Below are 11,937 nucleotides of genomic sequence, written 5' to 3'. Positions count from 1 at the left end.
AAATTATCGAGTATGTCTTTATTTTATATCAAAAAATAATATGCCATGTATTTTTGTATAACTAACCAAAATGCACTTTCATATGCATTTTTAATCAAAACACGCAATATATTTTTTTCCTTACTCGTTTCTTTTTTACTCTCTCAAACCCTTTCAAATTCTCTCAACTCATTTCCAAGTTTATACTTTTAACATCCAATCAATCAAATAGTTCATCATCAAACTCATATTTGATAAGTTTTGTATTTCTCTATACATTTGATTTCTCTATTTTATTGTAAAAATTGAGCAATGTGTTTGATAAGTTGTGTAATAGGTAGTTTAGATAGGTTGTTTAACTGTGCAATGTGATTGATAGGTAGTTTAGATGATCAATGTGTTTTAGAATTTTGGATTTTCACGCATTTCTACCATTTTTGTTCTTTCTGAGTTACAGCTTAATGCAGAAATGCACTTTCGTATTTGTTTAGAATTTGATTTTTCAAAAATCCGAAGCATTTTCTGTATTTGGTTTGCCTGCACTGTTTGGCTTGATTTTCATTGTGTTTCATCTAGGTTTGATTTTTTCTACTATGTAATTCTTGTGTGATTAGGCATTATGGTCCATAATCAAAAAAGATTGAGGCTCAGTAGAGCGTCGTAGCATGCATCGGTTCATATGGAAAGAGGCTGACTTTCGAAATGACCGAACAACTCTAGTTCGTTTGATGTGGATGCATCAATTTTTGGGGTTCATGCATCTCCATATTTGTCTTCCTAGTGGACGCATGTGTCACCTCCTGATACTCCGAAAGTCCCATCGTTCCAGGTCGAGGTACCCTAGGTTTGTGTCATTTCTGAGGGGTTTAGAGGAAGATTGTTATGATTTCAAGTGAATAATTTCACTTCCTTGACAGTTTGGGGCAAATGGTTGCAGCTTGCAAACATGATTTAGGGCAGTTGGTTTGGATGGTTAACTAGCTTGGAATGTTAGCCTAATAATTGAGGTTAGGGTGATGTGATTCATGGATTGTAAAGGGCTTAAGGGTAATTAGAGGTTAGAGATTATATGGACTATTTTTTGTGAATTGATAATGTTAACTTGTATGCTTGGTGTATTGTAGATGTTAGGTATTGGATCCTTACGGTGTGCATGCTATGGAGTTAAAGTGTATCTTGTGAATTTGTCCCATTCAAAGGGAATCAGACGACCGAGCCCTTTAGAGTGTATATTGATCACACAGTACCAGATGATATACACTTTCAGTCGTACCATGATCACTGCCAAACGTGTCCCTTAGATGACATAACCTTGTACTCTAGATGGTTGGCTTATGGGTCACATCTGGTGTATCAACATAGTCTTGAGCGCATCATACGCCAGTTCGAATATATGTAATTTATTCCAAGAGATCCCTCTGATTCTACTCCTCATACTATGGTCTGCAGATATGTAGATGTCACTAATGATGACTACCTTAATTATTTAGTATTGGATGATGCATGAGGTATTGTAGCTCTTAGCTATTAGAGATGTGCATATAACTATGTTCAGTTATATTTCAGAATGTTGCATCTTTATATGACACTGAATGCTTTGGGAGATCCACCTAGGTCAGCTCATTAGAATATACTTGAGGAGGAATGAGTTATGGTTGATAATGTCGTTGATGTGTTTCCTACATGTCATCGGGTATCATGAATCTTCTGAGAGCGGGTGTAGAAAGAGAAGTCTTGTTAGACATATGACTCCACACATAAGAGGAGGTAAATTGTGGGTTTAAAAAAAACTTGAGTTTAAAAAACTTTTTGGATCATTTTTAGAGTTTAAATTCATTTCAAAATATTTTAAATAAGTAACAAAAAGTTAAAGGTGCAAAAAGTAAAATGCACAAATTTAAAGAGTTAAGGGATAAAGAGAATACACCAAGAATTATACAGGTCCAATAAAAAAGACTAAGCATGTCCTCAAGGTTTGATCTTAAGATTATCCAATAAACTTAAGATATTTTGGTAGGTTGAACTATCGAACCCCCTTATACAAGGAAAATGATGTTTTTGGCTAACTTCCAACAAGCAACGACCAAGGAGAGAAGTGATGAGTCTTCCTTCCAAATGAAGGATTAAAGTAGTTAGTATTATTTCCAAAAAACAACTTGAAGTAGTTAGTGTAGATGTTTGATTGGCTGCATTTTGTGTTAAAACACTAACTGTACTCTGATGTCTTGACTAATGTCATGACATGCTTGAGTAGCTTGCTGCAGGATTAGCTAATACACGATTTATTGAATGTCAAACTGGATGTTATGACATTCATCCATGACAGCAGATACTGGACTATATAATAGTTGGCTTTTCTGTTATAGCTCAGTATTTGGTTTAGTCTGTTTCTTTCAGGAGAGTAACAGACCTGGCACATTGCCTATTGTCTGAATGTCAAACTGGACGTTTTGACATTCATCATTGACAGCATATACTGAATAATAGGCAGGTTGGTTTTTCTGCTACAGTTCAATATTCATTTCAGTCTGTTTATTAGGTGAATAACAGACCTGACATAGGACCTATTGTGTAAATGTCAAACTGAATGTTATGACATTTATCTCTGACAGGTGATGCTGAAGTATAGACTGGTTGGTCTCTCTGTTACAGTTCAGCATTTAGTACAGTCTGTTTTTTAGGAGAATAACAGACCTAGCATATGGTTTATGTTCTGGACGTCAAACTGAATGTTATGACATTCATTCCTGACAGCATATGCTAAATTGTAGGATGGTTAGTTTTTTTGTTTCAGTATTTTTCTCAGGCTATTTTTCAGGAATCCAACAGCTGAGCTAAAATCCAGGAAACTAACAATTGAGCTACATTTAATGAACCTAACAAATAGCCTATTTGTTAGCACCCAAATATGTGGAAATTAGGTTAACTTGATTAACCTTAATTTTAGGAAATACAAGTACAAGGCCCAAGTGCTGCAATATAAAAGGATGGCAATCCTACTTTCAGCAACTCAGGGGTTTTAAGCGTGAAGCGTTCATTGTACCATCTCTCTTCACTGCTGTATTTTATGTGTGTCTTGTATTAGGTTTAATTTGTGAGCCAAGCAATTATCACCTAGATGATTGCATTGGACTAGGGTGTTCATTGAGTTGGAAGTGTTGTGTCACTCTAAGCTTTTAAGCGTGAGTGTTGTGTTTCTTGATTAAAGCTGTGAAGCACAATCAAGAGTTGTTTGAAGTATAACTTCACCATTTAACTTTAAACGAATTAAAGGTTGTAATCACTGAGGTGATTGAGGGGGAGTGAGTAGGAACTCTGGTCTTAGTTTAAGATTGAAATTGCATTGGGTAGGTATTAAGTGATAGGATTAAACAAGTGGTTTAAGGCCTGAATCAATACTGCTAATAGTGGATTTCCTCCCTGGCTTGGTAGCCCCCAGACGTAGGTGTGTGTGACACCGAACTGGGTAAACAATTACTTGTGTTATTTACTGCACTTTACTTTTAAGTTCTGCATAATTCTTGTTTGCGCAGAATTGGATGTCATAACATCCAGTGTGACATCGAAAGTCTGTTAACTAGAATTTCAATTGGCATCAGAGCAGGCACCCTGCCTGTTAATTTCTGGGTGAGATCTAGGGACGTTACTTTCTAGTACCATGGACAAGGATGTAGGATTCTCAAATAGACCCCCCATTCTGGATGGTTCTAACTATGATGGCTGGAAACCTCGTATGATAGCCTTCTTGAGGTCTCTAGATAGCAAGGTCTGGAGAGCTGTCAACAAAGGATGGGAACATCCAACGAATACAGGTAAAGATGGAATCATTTTGCAAATCCCTAAAGAAGAGTGGGACAAGGAGCAAGAGGCACTAGCCCTTGGAAACTCTAAGGCCTTGAATGCACTGTTCAATGGAATAAATAAGAACATTTTCAGACTGGTGCATCACTGTGAACTAGCTAAAGAAGTTTGGGATACCCTCAAAACAACTCATGAAGGTACCTCCAAGGTGAGGATGTCTAAACTTTAGATGCTGACCACCAAGTTTGAAAATTTGAAGATGAAAGAGGATGAGACTATTCATGACTTCCACATGAATATTCTTGAAATTGCCAACACTTCTGGTGGCTTAGGAGAGAAAATGGCTGAAGAAAAACTTGTAAGAAAGATTCTCAGATCATTGCCAAAGAGATTTGCCATGAAGGTCACTACTATAGAAGAGGCTCAAGATATCTGCAATATGAAGGTTGATGAGCTTATTGGTTCTCTCCAAACCTTTGAAATGGGCTTATGTGAGGATGTTGAAAAGAAGAACAAAAGCATAGCTTTTGTATCAAATACTGAAGAGGATTCAAAAGAAGGAAATATTGGAGGTGATGAAAGCATTTCAGAAGCTATAGCCATGCTTGGAAGACAATTCAACAAGTTCATAAAGAAGGTTGATCAAAAGGGCAGACCTAATGTCAAGAACTCTTCATCTGACATCAGTAGAAGATCAAAATATGAAGAAAAGGTCACCCAAGGCAAGGGAATCCAATGCCATGGATGTGAAGGTTTTGGTCACATTAGAACTGAATGCCCTACCTTCCTCAAGATGCAAAAGAAGGGGCTATCTGTCACCTGGTCTGAAGGAGATTCTGAGAGTGAATCTGAAGGAGAATCAGCTAAACATGTCATTGCACTAACTAGTGTCTGTGCCTCTGATGATGACTCAAGTGGAGATGAACTTACCTTTGATGAACTTGCTACTTCATATAAAGAGCTATGTGTCAAAAGTGCAGAAGTGTGTATCCAAGGAGAAAAGCAGAAGAAACTCATCAAGGAGCTGGAAGTTGAGAAACAGAAGCATCTGACAGTCATAGATGGTCTAAATGGTGAGATATCATTGCTGACATCTAAGCTAGAACAAATGACAAAATCCATCAGAATGCTGAATAAAGGAACTGACACCTTGGAAGAGATTCTAAAGGTGGGACAGAAGTCAGGAACCATGTCTGGTTTAGGCTTTGGTAAGAAATCCTCAACTGAACTCGAAAGCTCAAAGGCTGAAGTTCAGAAACTCAAGCAGAAGTCACAACCAATGTCACAACATCAGGGAACCAGGAGGAGTAACCATCAGAAGAAGAAATCTCAGAGATGGAGATGTCACTACTGTGGTAGATTCGATCACATCAAACCCTTCTGCTACAGGTTGCATGGTTATCCTAACCAGACCCCTCAAGTCAGACCTAAGCAGAAGGCATCTAAGCATAATGCCCCCATTAAGAAACAACAATGGGTTGCTAACCAGACACCTCAAGTTAGACCTAAGCAGAATGCATCTAAGCATAATGCCCCCATTAAGAAACAACAATGGGTTGCTAGACTAGCTCACACATCTCTAAGGGCATCTACCAGACAAGACTGGTATTTTAATAGTGGCTGCTCAAGACATATGACTGGGATGAGTAACTTATTGGTGGATATACAACCTCATACTACCAGGTATGTGACATTTAGTGATGGAGCTAAAGGAGAAATCAAAGGTGTTGGTAAGCTGGACTGTCCTGGAGCTCAAAAATTGAGCAATGTGCTGTTAGTAAAAGGACTAACTGCTAATCTTATTAGCATAAGCCAGCTATGTGATCAAGGCTTCAATGTACAGTTCACTAAAGAAGTATGTCTGGTGATGAATGGAGGCAATCAGGAAGTTATGAGAGGTTCCAGATCCAAAGATAACTGTTATCTGTGGGAATCTAAAGTCTCAAACTACTCCTCAAAGTGCCCCTTAGCAAAGGAAGAGTAGGAAGTGAAGCAGTGGCATGGAAGACTTGGACAACTTCATTTAAGAGGAATGAGGAAGATCATTTCCAAGGAACCAGTTAGAGGAATCCCAAATCTGCTTATGGATGAAAGAAAAGGATGTGGAAAATGTCAGGAGGGCAAGCTAACCAAGAGGTCATATCCCAAGATGGGACATCCAGAATCTTCCAAACTTCTGGAACCTGTGCCCATGCACTTAATGGTACCCATGCAGATTGAAAGTTATGAGTTGTCCTCACCTATTAGTCCTCATCAAAATGATGTAGTTGCAAGGGAGAAACAAAATGGTGTATCATTATCCACTACAGAAGCTAAGTACCTAGCATCTGGTAGCAGGTGTTCCCCACTGGTATGGATGAACCAGATGCAGACTGAGTACAATGTCACTCAGAATGTCATGACATTGAATGTTACTCAGTGTGACCAATTAAAGGGCAAAGTGGGAATGTGTTCCTCTGAGAAATTATAGCAACTAATGATGTTAGTTATTTACTGTCTAATAAGTCAACTTATTAAACATTTGATAGTTCTCTCTGATTGGTCAACAAATAATAGATATTGCTCGTACAACAAGCGTTACCTATTCCATCGTTTCAACTTTCAGTCTTGCAAGCTTTCTCTCAACGAAACTTTTCATTTCTCCTCTGAGATATTCATCATGTCGCACCAATCCGACTCATCTTCCTACACGACCATGTCTGATTCCTCTAGCTCTAAATCATGCAACCCTAACAGGGAAGATCCTATGTCTGACTCTGCAAATACCTCACATGCAAGAAGACCTAAAGAAACTGTCTCAAGCTTCTCCTCAGCACTCGCACTTGATGAACAAACCAGAGAAGGCTCCAGGTATGTTCACAATGCCATTGCAACTATGGTAACTGGAATTTTGTCTGGTAATCATAAGGTTCTTGGGGTCTCAGTTCCCTTAAACACGATTGTACCGGAAAATGTTACTTGTCAAGAAAATACAGTTTCCTTAGCAAAGAATGTGTCTGATGAGGCTGAGCAAAATGATGCTCATGAGGGGTCAAATATTGACAAACCCTTAGAGAATGTGGGTAGTGAGGAAGTCTGTGTCACTCATGATGTCAGTGACAACCCTAACTGTGAAGCTGACACAGTTAATCTGGAAGAATTCTCTGATAATGAGTTGTTGACCTCAGTTGTCCCTAGCATAGCCAAAAGGGTTAGGACTAGGAGAGAAAAGAAAACAGTGGTGCAGAGGTCCCCAAAAAGGAAGATTGATGTGTCAACTTCTCCCAATCTAAAGGTGGCAGAGAGTTCCCTCAAGAGGAAAAGGCATGGTCCAACAAAATCTTGGAGCAAAGGGGTGCCCAAGAAAATGAAGACCAAGACTGTTGTGGTGGAGTCTGACTCAGATGTCCCATGTGATGTCACAACATCTCTGTCAAAGAAGAAGCCAACCACTAGCAAGCTGGCAGCTAGTGTCCCTGAGGTACCAATTGACAACATATCATTCCATTTTGCTTCTAGTGTGAACAGGTGGAAGTATGTTTATCACAAGAGGCTGGCTTTGGAAAGGGAACTGGCTCAGAATGTTCTGGAATGTAAGGAGATTGTAGACCTTATTCAAGAGGCAGGGTTAATGAAAACTGTGATTCAGCTCTCAAAATGCTATGAGATTTTAGTAAAGGAGTTTATTGTCAATGTGTCTGAGTAATGTGTTGATGGAAAGTCTAGGGAATTCAGAAAAGTATATGTGCGAGGCAAGTGTGTGAACTTCTCTCCCTTAGTAATCAACATGTATTTGGGAAGACCTGATGTAGCTCAACCTGAGCTTGAGGTGACTGACAACAAAATCTATCAAGTCATCACTGCTAATCAAGTCAGGAAGTGGCCCCTAAAAGGTAAGTTGGTGGCCAGCAAACTCAGTGTCAAGTATGTTATGCTGCACAAAATTGGAGCTTCCAACTGGGTGCCCACCAATCACAAATCTACAGTGGCTGTAATGCTTGGAAAGTTCATATATGTTGTTAGAACCAAAGCCAAGTTTGACTATGGAACCTACATTTTTTATCAAACCATGAAGCATGCAGGAAGCTTCAGTGTGAAGGGGCCTATAGCCTTTCCTTCCCTCATATGTGGTATTGTGTTGAATCAATTTCCAAACATATTAACAGAAAAGAAGAGAGAGTCCCTTGGCCTTCAATCATAAACTGTTCCTAGGGAAGCATGTTCCTGACATTGCCATGGCAACAGGAGAGACATCAAATATTTGCAATCAACCAGGTAAAGTTGTTGTCATTGCAATACTCAAAGAAACATGCAAGGAGTTAGAGGCAAGGAAGCTCACTTTGGAAAATTTGACTATCAAATTAGAGATGACTGAAGATGATGTACTTGGTGAAGATGCTGATGCTGCAGAAGGAGCTGCAAGACAAAGTCCAAAGGGTGAAGAGGATGCCAGTCCTGATGATGGCACTGATAATGATGTTGACTCTGAGTCAGATGAATAAATCATTTCCCTTGTTTCTGAAAAATTCTGTGTAATTTTATTTTGTTTTGGTCTGTAATTATAAGTGTTGCTTTGGCAACATTTTTGACAAAAAGGGGGAGTAACACCTGTGCCCCAGGACAACAGATGTGCTATGTGCTTGAGCAGATATTGAAGATCCTCTAATCCAGAGGTTGTGATGCAACTTGATGTTCAACTTCTATGTGTGTGCATGATGTGTGTGTGTGTGCTGATGTTTAAAGTTTTTATTTAACTTCTATGTGTGCTGTTGTTTGAAGTTTTTATTTAACTTCTATGTGTGTTGCTGTTTGAAGTTTTTACTTAACTTCTATGTGTGCTAAGTGTGAGGCTATTATGAGTGTATTAGCTATGTTAATCTCTCTGCTTGGATGTGTGTTTTCCGCTGCTGTGAACTCTGTTGTGATGCCAAGTTGTTTTAGCCAAAAATTTGCCAAAGGGGGAGTTTGTAGATGTTTGATTGGCTGCATTTTGTGTTAAAACACTAACTGTACTCCAATGTCTTGACTGATGTCATGACATGCTTGAGTAGCTTGCTGCAGGATTAGCTAATACAGGATTTACTGAATGTCAAACTGGATATTATGACATTCATCCATGACAGCAGATACTGGACTATAGAATAGTTGGCTTTTCTGTTATAGCTCAGTTGTCATACCCCGATTTTGATCCTGAAATTTTTCATTTTTTCTTTTATTTTTGCATTTGCATACATTCATCAGTATAAAATGGTTTTTAATCACTGGACTTTTGTAATTTTTCAATATTTGATTTTAATTTCAAATTAAGTTTAATTCCAATTGTCAATTTAATCTTAATTGTTTATTTTTACTAATGATTAAAACTCTAATCGATTTTTATTTCCAAATGAATGTTAGAGTTGATATCCAAGTAATCTTAAATGAATTATAGATTAATTTGATTGTAATTTGATTTTTGCTGATTTGTTATTATTATCTAAATTGATATTTAGATTAGTTTTGGAGTATTCCTAAAATCCATATTCATTTTATAACCACACCCAAATTCATTTTTTAACCATAATCCATTTTAAATCCAACCCATAATTCATTATCCAAACATTTTCCATTTATCCAATTCATTTTTCATTAGTACATTTCATGATATTTTATATATCCTAATAAGACAAAATGAAGAAAAAAAAATTGGAATTGATGAGCAAGATAACATGAAGCCCACGGCGGTAGCTGGTACGGTGCAAATGCAAAAAGTGAAATGGAAAATGCATCATGACAATCCATGCACTTTTGTACATAACAGCATAACAAGGAAGTTTCCATAGTAGAATTCATGCTAAATTCACATGATAAACTCATTTTAATAGCCAATTCAAAAACAACTGAGCAACCTTTAGTTCAATCTTATTTTTATGACAGTATGTTGGTTTAGCCTAAACAGTTTCACAACACCCCAAAATGCCGCACGCCGGCGCCGAAAGCAACAACATGCCAAGCTGCTATACCAGAAGCATTATAAAAATGGCAGCATCACCGTAACCGCAAAGGCTGAACCATTTCACAAATCCAGTTGCATAATGCATGACGGTAGACTGCATATGGCCTGTGATAATACCTGCAGAACCATATCAACCGTGTCATGGAATCTCGCGAAACATAAGGAAATGCTTTGTTGCAATGCAGTCGACCAATCAGATCATAAATCCATACTGCCAGTCAACATATGCTATGCACATTGATTATGAGCCTAAGGCTGCGGACAGTTGTGGAATGAGAGAAATTTTTACCTGTTGCAGACATGTGCTTAACCTCATCCATAAGCACCAAGCAAACCGTGAAAGGTCTGATGCAAGACAGAATGTTAACAAGAGCAAGCCAAGTCTTGGAAGCAACATCCTGCACCGGTTAAGACGGAGCTGTTAGTTCAAGCACAGTTGACTCGTGAGTTTGCAATCTGGTCTACATCTTTAGCAAGAGATTTCAAACAGATTTTGGAAACGGCACCTCGCCTGCTTGAAGAGTTCATGAAGATGGCAGCCACCAACCTACCAAATCAATAGAAGAAATAAAATGTCAAAATAAAATATTTCAAACAAGGCATGCTTTTCCTGAATATCAAGCTACAAATTCCAATTTGTCGTTAAGCTATTTTGCATTAACCTTTGGGGAAGTAATGGATAAAGGAGGGGATGTTCGGTTATCTTCACCTGCTGCAGCAGAATCCCAAGGACGCCTAGCCTCTAGAGCCTGTTATCCCCGTCTACAAATGCCGGGCCTGAGCAAGTGGAGAAAGCTCTGAAGTGTTTACCAAATGCGACAAACAAAACTAAAGGAAAAGAATTGGAGATTTTTGTTAGCAATATTGCCGGACAATAATGGTTCTCTTGATAGTAATCTCAAACGTGTTTGCGAAACAGACCTTGGTATTAGTTTCACGGTGCCGTCTAACAAAGCATGTCTTCAAAATCAGCAAACAGTATCTGGCTAACGTAGAAGCAGTCCTAAAAATGATTTGCAAGATATCAGCCTTAGATGAATGAAACAGCAAAAGCAATGCTAAGGAAGATCATGAAATGAGATACTCATCGTGTAGAATCTTTCAGTAAAAATTCTGATAACTACTTGATTGGTGACGGCACATCCCCATCCAAAGCAATGGACAGTAGTAGCTCTTCAAACTGGAGTTCCAGAGTAACTCTTCAGGAAGTTCCTCCATCTTCAGTGCAGTCTTCTCACATTCCAGCTACAACAGGAGCTCGACGACACATACCTTCTCTAGATGTACCTCAAGCTGCAGCATCTGAAAATGTTATACAATCCCTAATTCTCAAGCAGATGTTGTCATGCCTGACTTACCTCCACCACCGGATGAACCGTTCAAAGTTTGCATCAAGATCTTCCATCAGCAAAATATACACCTGCAAGGTTAAAACAACAACAAAGCTCTTCAAATGGAAACGTAAATTTTATTGAAAACAAGGCTCTTTCGAACTACTCCAAGAACTTCAGTTTGACCAAACTTCTGATTCAGCATCAAAGGGTATTGTTGGATTGTGTAGTGATGCCACAGCTAGTTTATTCTATGCATATGAGCAAAATTCCATCTTTCAGGTGTCTATCAACGATGAAGGTCGAGATGTGTGGAAAGTGTATCTTGACTTGAGAGAATATGCTGCCGCTTTAGCAAATTGTCGTGACCCTTTTCAGAGGGACCAAGTATGTTTAGTGCAGGCTGAAGCCGCATTCTCCTCCAAAGATTATTTCAGAGCTTCATCTTTCCATGCCAAATCAATTATATTTTATCATTTGAGGAGGTCACTTTAAAGTTCATCAGTGCTGGTGAACAGGATGCTTTGAGGACTTTCTTATTGCGGAAGCTTGATAATTTAGAAAAAGGATGACAAATGCCGAATAACAAAGACATCGACATAGCAACATCGACCCTGAAGCAACAACAAGCTAATGCCAATTTCCAGTTACCTGCCAAAATCAAATGCAACAAGGCAGACAAAGTTACTAAAGAATTCACTACGGTAAATAAAATAATTACCAAGCCAGTAAGTCCAGAAATTTCCCAAAAAATAGGATTAAGACAAGAATCAAGAAGAAAGGTTACGGTAAGGGTACCTTTTCGAAATCTATCATCAAACAGGCTAAACTCCAATTCTGAGCATCCAAAAG

Source organism: Lathyrus oleraceus, chromosome 7 (genome assembly GCF_024323335.1).
Source record: "Lathyrus oleraceus cultivar Zhongwan6 chromosome 7, CAAS_Psat_ZW6_1.0, whole genome shotgun sequence".
Classification (NCBI taxonomy): domain Eukaryota; kingdom Viridiplantae; phylum Streptophyta; class Magnoliopsida; order Fabales; family Fabaceae; genus Lathyrus; species Lathyrus oleraceus.
Note: the sequence above shows the minus strand (reverse complement) of the source record.